This window comes from Geotrypetes seraphini, chromosome 8, assembly GCF_902459505.1.
Source record: "Geotrypetes seraphini chromosome 8, aGeoSer1.1, whole genome shotgun sequence".
NCBI lineage: Eukaryota > Metazoa > Chordata > Amphibia > Gymnophiona > Dermophiidae > Geotrypetes > Geotrypetes seraphini.
Window position 1 is genome coordinate 55,706,198 of NC_047091.1, and position 12,739 is coordinate 55,718,936.

Below are 12,739 nucleotides of genomic sequence, written 5' to 3' on the forward strand. Positions count from 1 at the left end.
AGTCACTTAATTGGCTCCCCATCCAATTCCAAATACAGATCAGACTCCTCTTACTGACTTACAAGTGCATTCACTCTGCAGCCCCTCATAACTCTCCTCACTTATCTTTCTTTAAGCTCCCCTCCCCGTGAACTCCTTTCATCGGGTAAATCCTTCTTATCTGTACCCTTCTCCTCCACTGTCAACTCCAGACTCCATCTGTTCTATCTTGTTACATTGTATGCCTGGAACAAACTGCCTGAGTCAATACATTAAGCTTCATCTCTAGCAGTATTGAAATCTAAGTTAAAAGGCCACTTTTATGAGACTGTTTTCAACTCCTAACTCTCACTCACTGTAAGATACCTATATCATCCTATCATTCTCTCTACAAGAAACTCCCCAACTCCTATATGTAGGGTTACCATAGGGGCCAAGAAAAAGGAGGACAGATCGAGACATTCAGATTTAAGTCCATTGCTTTCAATGGAAGTAAAATTTGGATGTCTCAATTTGTCCTCCTTTTTCTGGACGCATATGGTAACCCTACCTATATGTCCTGTCTCTCCAAATTAGATAGTAAGCTCTTCCGAGCAGGGATTGTCTATTGCATGCTAAATGTACAGTGCTGTGTACACCTTTCAGCATTATGGAAATGATAAATTGTAATAGTAGGTTTTTGTCCAGGAGGCCACCAATAGTGAACAGCACTTAACCGGGTAATGCTATTAAATGTCAGATCTAACAGCATAAGGTGAAGTGGAGGGATATTCCAGGGGCTGAGTTGCAAAGGAGTAAGAAAATACTCAGTGCCAGTGTCCACATTGCTAAATGACCAGACAGGACTACACAAAAGGTTGTCCCATCTTGTGCAGCTTTGCAGGTACCAGCACTGAATACTGGTTGGTACGTAACTTCTGGGTAGCAATCTGATAGGTATTGTGTTGCCCCTTTTCTATCCACCTCCCAAAACATGAGCTGCCTTCCTCTTGGACCCCCTTCACAATCGAGTGTTACCCCTGAACAAGCATTTCCTCTTGAAACTCTTTACCACCTAGCATCCCACCTTTAGGACCCTTGGGTCTACCTGACTTTAAGCAATGCTGATTCCCTCCTGCCTGAGGCTGCGCCAAGTTCAAAATGGCAGCTGTGGCCTATCAGGGAGGAGGGGTTTGGAGGAAGAATTTGATTAAGGAGGGGGAAGTCAAAGGGGAGCACTTGATTAGCAAGGGGAGCTTGGAGGAAGCACTTGATTGGGGGTATGACTTTTGAGATACCTTTATGTGGGACCCAGCTGCATAACTTCCAGGGGCCAGATCATGTGTGGATGGCCTTGGAGAATCAATACAGGTGCCCAGACATGACCTGGCACTTAAAATCTGGATCTAATTGAGCCAGTGATTGTTAGCAATTAAAATAACATTAACTGTCGCCAGCTGAAAATAGGGAGATAAAAGTTTCATTAGCTAACAAACAAGTCAAATATTAGCAGAGCTGTGGCCTCTATATCTAATCTAATCTAATCTAATCTAATCTAAACCTTAGGTTTGTATACCGCATCATCTCTACATTCGTAAAGCTGAACACGGTTAACAAGAGTTAGAGTAGAAAGGAACTCCAGTGGAGGGAAGAGGCAAAATGAAGAGAAAATTTAGAGGACTAGAATCTTAAAGCCTTGAAAATGGGTGTCCTGCATCACAAGACGTGGTAGAGACAGTGAAGCAATGTCAGTGAATCGCTGGAGTTCGTAAATCACAGCATCAGTTAATGGCATATTCTTTCTGTCTTCAGTGGCTGGAAGACGGTTCTGACCAACCACCTGGTTGATCTCCTCTTGCACTTTTGCTGGAAAGAAAATATTTTCACACCAATGTTATTTTAAACCAGGACAGTACAGTGATTTTCTCCAGGGGACTGGGAAATCTTAATGTACATCTTAAGAAATCCATTATTCAACCTATATGCAAAACAGTGAAGCAGAATAGTAAGGAAGTCACCACAAAGAAGAAAACCATATGGCCAGCGATGGAGAAGACTTAAGCAAATGTCTTTGGGCACCCAGCCTTTGCAGAATGAGAAGAGAAGGAGAGCCATGGCACTCAAAGAGGAGATCCACTAGAAGCTGAAGAAGGTGAGTACAAAGAGGAATAAGAAAAGAAGAGGGGTTGGGGTGCAAAGGAAGAGTACCAGTGCAGTGGAAGAATGCCATAGAGTGAATGGAAATGTAAGGGGAGAATGATGGGACAGGGAAGGGAAAGGGAAGCGCAAGGGGGAGTAGGGAAAGAGAGAGACTGCAATATAGATCGTGTCTGGAAGAGAGGGGAGAGTGCAAGGGGCTAGGAGGGAGAAGATGGGAAGGCAGGAAGTTAGAGAAAGTGCAAGGAAAATAGAAAATAGATACAGTACAGTACATCTATAGCTAAATCCTTCTTAACATTCACCCCTCTGGCACACATCCTGTAGACACACCTCACAGAACCTCCATGCTAGACATGTATTTCCAAACACCTTATACCCCAGCAGACAAACTACGTAGACTTCAGAAGAAATATACACACTGAATTATTCATGTAAACACCACTCACACAATTGACAACACCCCCTACCCATCCATCCTAGCCCCTGCTACCTTACCATGTTGGTTTACCATGGGACATCACAATGAGTCCCTCACACATAGACACATATAGATGCCTGTGAATGGAGGAAGGGGACGTACACCACTGTGTCACTGTGTGTGGGCTTTTCAACATGTCTAGAATGTTTGGTTCTGTACAGGTTTGATAGGTATGCGATTACTTATGTGGAGAGGCCTAGGCTCAGTGTAGTTTAGTGTCCTATATGTATGAAAGAGGGAACATTCAAGGTATGTGACATGCTAAACAAATATTTCTGTTTTCACGGTTGGCTAACAAATTTATATAAGGGAATGGAGTAGATATCATACCATTCATGGTGTTTATGAACAACTTCAAAAAAAATAAAGTGGACAAAGACATTGAGCTGGATGAGATTTATCCCAGAATATTGAGGGGGTTCAAAGAGGTTCTGTCAGGTCCCTGTAAAGATTTGTTTAATAAATCCTTGGAGACAGGAGAGGTTCCAAAGGATTAGAGAAAAACAAATCTGTAATATGCTTAAGCAGTATATCAAAGTTTAATAAAAATGGTCCCTCTTCAGAAAAATGGTGACAAAGAAATGATAAGCTTTAAACTACTAAAAGACTACCTTCTTGCAATGGGTGAAAAAAATATTTCCTTCTATTGGTTTTAGGAGTATTTCCCTGTAACTTCATTGAGTGTCCCTTAGTCTTGTACCCGTTCTATTCTACTCAGGAATTTGTAGACTTCAATCATATCTCCCATCAATTGTCTCTTTTCCAAGCTGAAGGGGCCTAACCTTTTTAGTCTTTCCTCATATGAGAGGAGTTCCATCCCCTTTATCATCTTGGTCGCTCTTTTATGAACCTTTTCTAATTCTGCTATATCTTTTTTGAGATAAGGAAACCAGAATCTAATATAATAAAGCCTTAAGCGCACATGCGCACTCCCACCTGCGTGCTCCCATTTTCTGTGAGCTGTAGGGACCCGCAGGTAGGAGTGCGCATGCGCACGGCGACGCGGAGCCTGTCGGCCACAGCGGCTCGCACAATCACTGCCCAGGAGGATGCTCCCCCACCTAATCACTGCTTGCTTCCTGCTCCTCAGCAACACCACACGATACCTCTGCAGCCCGCAGGTCTGAGACACACCAATCAAATAACGCACCCTCCGGCCACGGCCACACACTGCCGACTGTCTCGCCTCACTCTGCCGCTGCTACTTTCACCGCCGCTGCCCTGTGCGCCGATGCTGACGGCCACAACAGGCAAAACCAACGCTACAGTGGAGGAACTCGAGCCTCTTGATCTCTCCGGCGCGCCCCCTAAGCCGACGCCCGCAGCAGGAAAGAGTGTTTCCCCTACCCCCCCTTTCCCTTTCCGCGGTCTGACCGGCTCCCTTATTCCCTCCCCCCTTCCCTTCCTGCGGTCCCGACAAACCTTCTGATTCCAGCAGCATCTGCAGCACTCTACACACGCTGCTTCGGGGCCTTCTACTGCCCAGCAAATCAGGGCAGTAGAAGGCTCCGAAGCAGCGTGTGTAGAGTGCTGCAGACGCTGCTGGAATCGGAAGGTTTTCAGGACACGCAGCCCTTGCTGGTCCTGAAGCGAGCTCTGGGGGGCGCTCTCTGATGTCCTGTGGCCTTTAGCCTCAATAGTAAGCAAATCATTTTCAAAACTTGAGATAGTAACCTGAGAGAGAGAAGGGCTAAGACCAAGAGTTCTTGAATGGGGGAGATTTGGGCTACATGTGGGAGAGACATACCTTCTCCTGTCCTTTTCAGTGCTTCGAGAAACTCTTTGAGAGTAATCATCATGTTGGGTCGTGTCCTACAGCTTTGTTCTCTAGGAGGGGAGTTTGTGGCCTTGCACTCTCTCTCTTCAAAGCAACTTCTGTAACATTACTTACTATTTTTAACACTCTGTCAAAATCCTTGGCTCTGATAGGACTTCGCAAGCGTTTTGATCTCCTCTCTGGATTTCCACTGATTTTATCTGAGTCATTAGGAGAACCACTTAATGTCCGCTGGGGCGTTTGGCTATCATTTGTAGCTCTGATGTCTGTAAGATTTGAGGCAGACTTTCGTTTGAAGGAGCTCTTCCTTAGAAAGTTTAAATTGTCTGTGCTTTTGCTTCTCCTGTAAATGATTCGGTTATTCTCTAAGTCTTTTACTACAATTACACAGATCTTTTGTTCTGGACTGATGGGCACTAAGAGCCTCAGGCTATTTGGGTGCGCCTGATTTTTATCCGCATCTAACAAACAGATGCGACCCACACGGGGGAGGGGAGGGGCAGTAAGGGACTAAGGGAGCCGGACAGACCGCGGGAAGGGAAAGGGGGGATAGAGGAAACGCTGCTACTGCACAGGGAAGTGGTGTGGGGGGAGGGAAATGGAGGGGGAGGGAATGCTGCTGTGGCTGCTGCACAGGGAAGTGGTGGGAGAGAAATGCTGCTGCATAGGAGGCAGGGAGAGAGACAGATAGAAAGAAAAGAAGAAAGACACAGTGGCAGGGAGAGACACAGAAAGACAGACAGACAAAGGGGGCCAGGGAGAGAGAGACAGACAGCGGGAGGGAGAGAGAGACAGAAATAAAGACACAGACATCTATTCTAGCACCCGTTAATGTAACGGGCTAAAATACTAGTTGAACATAATACTCAAAGTGAGGTCACACCATGGAGCAATACAGAGGCATTTCAGGCTTTAGTGATCAATGGAGATTGCTCTGAGAAGGGATGTTACCAGTGGTGTGCCTCAAGGTTCTGTTCTTGGGCCTGTTCTTTTTAACATTTTTATAAATGATATTGCTATTGGGTTGTCGGGTAAGATTTGCCTCTTTGCAGATGATACCACAATCTGCAATAGTGCAGACACACAGGATGGTGTGAATAACATGAAGAAAGATCTGCTGAAGCTTGAAGAATAGTCTGAAATTTGGCAGCTAAAATTTAATGCTAAGAAATGCAAGGTCATGCATTTGGGCTGCAAAATCCCGAGGGAACGGTACAGTTTAGGGGTGAAGAACTTAAGTGCATGACAGTAGAGCAGGACTTGGGTATGATTGTATACAATGATCAATCTGTGGCAGATCACTTTACAAATAAAATTCAGAAAATCAGATCCTCATTTCACTCCCCCGTCCAATCAACTTCTCCCGTTTACTCTGTTCTTGACTCCCAAACCTCTTACGTATTTCTCTCCATATGTGCTCACTTCAGAATTCCCTCACTCTCTGAGATTCAGCGAATTATCAATCCCATGAACATTAAAGGGACTAACAATCACACCATCCCTCCTTTTATTCTTAAACAATATTTTGCAACTTTTGCACCTCGTATATTAGATTTTGTTTCTACTAGCCTGACTTCAAGTTCAATTCCAAAATCTTGGAAGGAAACTATTATCTATCCAACCATTAAAGATTTCAAAATAAGTGCTGCCGAATGTTCAAATTATTGACTCATCTCTAATATCTCTTTCTTATAAAAAAAAAACACTGAGAAAGTAGTCTTTAATCAAATATCTGACTTCATGGAAAGCACCAATGCCCTACATCCAAACCAAACAGGTTTCAGAAAACACCACTCTACTGAACTTTCACTAATTGGTCTTCTTACTAACATTAATTACCACTTTGACCATTATAACTCAGTCATACTCATATCCCTTGACCTGTCCTCAGCATTTGACACAATTGATCACCATCTCCTCATTCGTTGGTTAGAGGAGATAGGAATATCCGGCCAAATTCTTAACTGGTTTATCTCATATTTCCAGGATCGTACTTCTAAGGTATCATTTAACGGCTCCTTTTCAAACACATTCTCAAATGACTTTGGTATACCACAGGGCTCAATACTCTCCCCTCCTCTCTTTAACATATTTTTGGCCCCTCTGATCACTCTCGGGCAATCAATTGGCTTCACTGTTTATGCCTATGCTGAAGATATCCAGCTAGCCCACCCTATTAACCTGGATAATCCAGCAGACATCTCCATTATTAATCAAAAGGTTGATAAAATACATGATTGGTTGAATTCTAACATGTTGTCACTTAATGTCAATAAAACTAAAACAATTATTTTCCCAATTAAGAAAGGCCGTTCTCTACTCTCTTCCATGAAACTCAAATCTATCCCGATACAGACAGTTCATACTATTAAGCTCTTAGGAATCACTTTTGATGACCATTTCACTTTTTATGAACACATAAGCACAGTTGTTCGAAAATGCTTCTACCATCTAAGAATGATCCGCTCCTTAGTTAAACTCGAGCACTCTGCTTTAAACACTCATTCATTCTCTGGTCATTTCCTGTTTGGACTATGGTAACACTTTATACCATGGAATCAACAAAAAAGAACTAAGACGCCTACAGATAGTTCAGAATACTGCCGTTAAAATAATTTATAAAGCCAAGAAATTTGACCATTTAACTCCTCTTCTAATTAAAGCTCATTGGCTCCCTATCAATCATCAATGTTCCAAAATTTCCAAAGATAGTCTTCCCATCAAACATACATAGACAACCTCAATTAATACACTCATTTGCTATGTCTGGAAATTTCATCAGAACCAGGATGCTGTATGTAAGGATTGTTGTGACAGAATCTATCCCACCATAGATCAGGGAATGCATAGTCATGATAAGAGTTTCCATGAAGAAGTAGAATGTCGGATTATTATTTTCCTGGGGAAATATACATAGATTAATAATCAGGAAAGAGGAAATAAACTGCATGGTTTATAGACTCTCAATAAATTTTTACTGCACCTTTCTTTCTCTCTGCCTCCAGACCTGTTCATCAAAATGTATTGGGTCTTTTTATAGGGTTATTAATCTTCATCCTCCCCTCCACCACACACACACACATCAATTCCTAAGGAGGATCCTTAAAATCAAAATGGCAAATACATTTGAGTACGATGATGTGTGTATGTATTTTCATACACATTTTCTTGCAGTCAAAGGCCTAAGAGTTATACTGCAGGGCTCAACATAATTCAAACACCAGGTTACCATGGAAATTAGTAAATCAGTCCAAAAAAGAAAATATGGAAGACAAACCTCTACATATGCAAACAGCAAATCAAGAAAAATAGAGGTAGCCTAATGATTATCCCAAATTGTGATATAAAAGGACACCTGAAGGTCAAATCAAAAATGAAGAGACTACACAGGGCCAAAATATGAAATTTCACCATGAGGCACACATATAAGTATGAACAGGTTTTACAGATAGACTCGACATGAAGCCATGTTTCAGTAAAGAATGCCTGCTTCAGAAAGTCACATGTCTAAAAAGCTGCAACTAAAAACATAAAGGAATATAACAAAATATGAGAAATGTGAGAAATAAGTATAAATTCCACATAGACATATAACCAAAAATAGCAACATACATAACATACTGGGGCTGATACTGAGACTATGGGGCTGATACTGAGACCGTGGAATAGAAGGCTGGCTATCTCCCGCAGTTGGTGCTGAGCCCAGATATTCAATGCTGGGTTGTTTCCAGTGACCGACATTGAATATCCAGTCTTATTTTTGGCCAGCTCAAGGTGATAGGAGCATGGTCTGACACTGCTATCTCTCCTATGTTGGCTGATTCTACTTTGTGGGCACACATTAAGAGATCTAAAATGGAGAGTTTTAGACCGTATTATAGTAGGGTGGGAGGGGGGGAACACTGCCCGAAGGTTGAACCGATGTGAACTTTGATGGATGTTCATATTGAACTCCATGACCCCTTATGGGTTAAATGAAACAACTGACTGGTTAGCTCAAGCTGATTGCTAGGTTGTCCAGTCTAGTCTAACTTTGGGTTTTAAGTCCTTTTTTAGGTTATGGTCCCTTTAAAATAAAGGTAACTACAGCTGACAATACCCCTCTGTCTTTCAATCTGCTTCCCCAATGTAGGTGACAGAGACTATCCCCAGTGAGCTTGGCTCATGATACCCATCATACACTCCCAAAATGAAGCAGAGGAGGAGTATAATTGCAGTCACAGGAGCATCAGAGCATAAGAACATAAGAACAAAAGAAGCGCCATCTCCGGATCAGACCTTCGGTCCATCAAGTCCGGCGATCCGCACACGCGGAGGCCCTGCTAGGTATACATCTGGCTTATTTTATATCCACAAGCAATAGGAGTAGAATACCACTCTATCAGACCCTACACCTCAGTATACTCAAACTATTATTATCTATTTTTTATAATTTTTATAGATTTTTGTACTTATCCAACTAAATAGCCTCAGAAATGGAGCCTACGCATAGCGACACAGTCATCAACTGAGAAAATCTGCGTAGTATACATGCTCCTGCTCCAATCATTGGCCTCTAAATCTAATGTTATCAAACATCTTATATACTTGCTGAATTTACTAAAACTTAATAGAGTAACCCCACACTCTAAAGTGCTATAGACTTAATGGCATTAAATTGGGTACTACATATCAAACTACTGTGTGTAAAGTCCAAATTTGAAAAACTCGACCAAGCAACTTATCTTGTTAGTTGAGTGTTCTTCATTGTCGAAGTTTAAGCAATAAAATTCTCAAAACATTCCGTTCACCAACGCGGCCAGCGTTTCGCGGGTATATTATACAACCGCTGCGTCAGGGCCATCGGAACATTCACACACACATCCTAACTGATTCTACTCCGCCGCCTCCTCCGACATAAAGTCTCTTTTTTTGCCGGCATGAGAAAATACTATTTGGCAGGAAATTTGCTCCTCACTCTTTGCCGCATTTATGCATTATTTGTGGCTAGTCTGGCGATGGTTTGGCCGAGCTGCACTCTCCATCCCGACGGAACGTCTTTCGGATGCACCAGTTTCCGACGGACATTTGTGCGTGTCGAACAGGAAATCACCGCTACGCGTTAGACATATCTTTATATGCCTCTCTCAAGGAGATATGCATCTAGTTTGCTTTTGAAGCCTAGGACTGTCGATTCCGCAATAATCTCCCCTGGGAGAGTATTCCAGATGTCAACCACTCTCTGTGTGAAGCAGAACTTCCTGATATTAGTCCTGAACTTGCCCCCCCTTAGCTTCATTTCATGTCCTCTTGTCCGTGTCAAATTGGACAATGTAAATAATCTTCTCTGCTCTATTTTGTCGATTCCTTTCAGTATTTTGAAGGTCTCGATCATATCCCCACGCAGTCTCCTTTTCTCAAGGGAGAACAATCCCAGTGTTTTAAGTCGATCCTCATATTCCAGTTTCTCCATACCCTTCACTAGTTTAGTTGCTCGTCTCTGCACCCTCTCCAGCAGTTTTATATCCTTCTTTAGGTAGGGAGACCAATGTTGGACGCAGTATTCCAAGTGGGGTCTGACCATTGCCCTATAAAGCGGCATTATAACTTTCTCCGATCTACTCGAGATTCCTTTCTTTATCATGCCCAACATTCTATTTGCCTTATTTGCCGCTGCTGCGCATTGTGCCGACGGCTTCAGGGTCCTATCTATCAGTACTCCCAGATCCCTTTCCTGTTCACTTTTTCCCAGAGTTGCACCTGACATTCTGTACTCGTATTCCTTATTTTTACTGCCTAAATGCATTACCTTGCATTTCTCCACGTTGAACTTCATCTGCCATTTCTCCGCCCATTTTTCTAACCGACACAAATCGCCATCATCGGGCACACCTTTGGTCAGTTGAAAAACCGATTTTGATGTCTGTACCATTTTGGGGGAGGGGGGAACTCCTCTACAGATCTGAGAACGTGGCCCAAATCTTCATGGCATGCTGCATGCAGCATAATGTGGTCCAGCAAAGAAGGCAGACCCTTCATAGCAATAACAGTAGCAGCCACCAAACCCTGGTGATGAGAAGACCCTCCCCCATCGCCCACAGAACTGACCAGGGTCCATTACAGCAGTAGGGCCATGCCAGGCAATGCTTAATACAACCTTCATTTAAATGTAAGTGAACAGTTTTATTTGTGCATTACACATCTCACAAATCCCACTACCACCGTCCCCTCATGATGACACATTCAGATTTTTGGGACTGCTTTTGTACATCCCTTATGTCTAGAATGACTCACCTATTACACTGGAAAAAGAGATTGTTATGTCTTTACCTTGATAATATCTTTTCCAGTAGATAAGTGAGTCATTCTAGACTCCCACCTTGTCCTCATTCTGTTTATGCTTCTCCAGGTTGATCCTTGGATGCCAGTCAGCCCTTTGGGCTGGGAAGAATTCTGTATATATGTTCCTTATGCATGCAGGGGTCTTTCTGGAGCTCCTTTGATGCTTTTCTTTGCTATTTGGTTTTGAGTTTTACATGTTGCTTCGTTGAGCAGAACAGTCGGTTCTTGGGACTCTTCCCATTGGTGTCTCTCACTTCACATCCTGTATTGGAGCTCTTGGTGCTTGGGTACTAACTGCAGGTGGTGCTACAGCTCCCAGTGAAGTAGAGGAGAGTCACAGAAAAAATCTGGAGTGGATTCCTTCTGCATATGGCACGCGACCTTTGGGAGATAACCCACATGTCTAGAATGACTCACCTATCTACTGGAAAAAATATTATCAAGGTAAGGACATAATCTCTTTTTTATCTTTCTTTGGAGGCAGTTGTAGGACAATTTTCTTGGTTAGTCTGGGGAATGTATCCAGGTAATTGAGAACATCCTTTACTTGCTATGCATATTATGTATGTTTGTCACAGTTGACCCCAAATGTTCAATGGGAAACTCTGGTCATACCAGAGAAAGACACACACACACATTTATGTTTCTGTTGTTTTGTTGCTGACTCATTGGAAACCTTCCTTCTTCTATCATTAGCTCTGTTCTTTATCGTGTAAAGCCCCACCCGTCCCGTCCCGTCCCACACTCTCCTGTTCATTGACCTTGGTCAGTTTTACCTATTTGTAAATTTCTCTTGTCCAACCACTCATGCCAAGCTATGTGGTAACGCACTGGCATTGGCCAGTTTCTACCTTTTTGTAAATCTCCAGTTGCTACCTCCTTGTAAACTCCATTGTCAACCACTTGTCCAAGTTATGTTGTAGCTCACTGACTTTGGCTCTTGTAAACCGTATAGAACTGAAAGGCTTTTGCGATATATAAATACCGCAAGTCTCAAACTCCACCTCTCACTAAAGCCAACTACCCCAAACAAATAACCTTACCCATTTCTCACTCTTTTTGAAAATGACCAATTTTTTTTTTTTTTTTGTAAGTTCTTGTTGTAATACTTCTTGGATAATTCTTTTGTAATCCGCCTTGAACTGCAAGGTAATGGCGGAATAGAAATCCCTAATGTAATGTAATGTAATATGTTCATATCCTTTCTAATTTATTTATTTATTTGAATTTATTAACTGCCTTTTTCATGAAGAGATTCACCCAAAATGGTTTACAATACATTGAATAGTAATCAGGTACTATTAAGTACTATTAAGGGCTCCTTTTACGAAGCCGCATTAGCGGCTTTATTGCACGCACATTTTTAGCATGCGCTATCCCCCACGCTAGCCAAAAAACTACCGCCTGCTCAAGAGGAGGTGGTAGCGGCTAGTGCGGCCGTCAAATTAGTGCGCGCTATTATACGTGTTAAACCGCTAACGTGGCTTCGTAAAAGGAGCCCTAAGTATTTTTCCCTATCTGTCCTAGCAGTTAATATTGATGGTAATATTTCTAATTCCTGGCAACCTCCTTGCGGAGTTCCCCAGGGCTCTCCGCTTTCCCCAATTTTATTCAATCTTTATATGACAACTTTGAATATTTATAAGCTGTCAGCGTGGGAAACACTTTTTACTTATGCGGATGACATTTTTATACTGATTGAGATTGACCCAGATATTACCAATTTAACTTTTAAAATAAGTCATTGTATCTCTAAACTTCAAACTTGGGCTATATCTGTCCAGTTGAAGCTAAATGCAGCTAAAACTAAACTTCTGTGGTTAGGCCCAAAATTGGATCATCTTCCTTCCACTGTACTTTTGGATTCTGGAGCCTCCCTACATATTGAGTTCTCCTCTAAGATTTTGGGAATACTTTTTGATTCTTCTCTTACTTTTAAGGATCAAATAAACTCTGGTTAAGAAATGTTTTTTCAGCTTACGAACATTGAGGAAGGTCGGATCTCTTTTCCATCAACGTCATTTTTCTGTTTTGGTCCAATCTAT

The 12,739-nt window shown here is 42.3% G+C and overlaps 1 pseudogene; it reads right to left on the minus strand.

Annotated features, from left to right (window-relative positions):
- The window catches only part of LOC117365917, a 94,288-nt pseudogene that overhangs the window by 16,671 nt on the left and 64,878 nt on the right, over positions 1-12,739 (minus strand).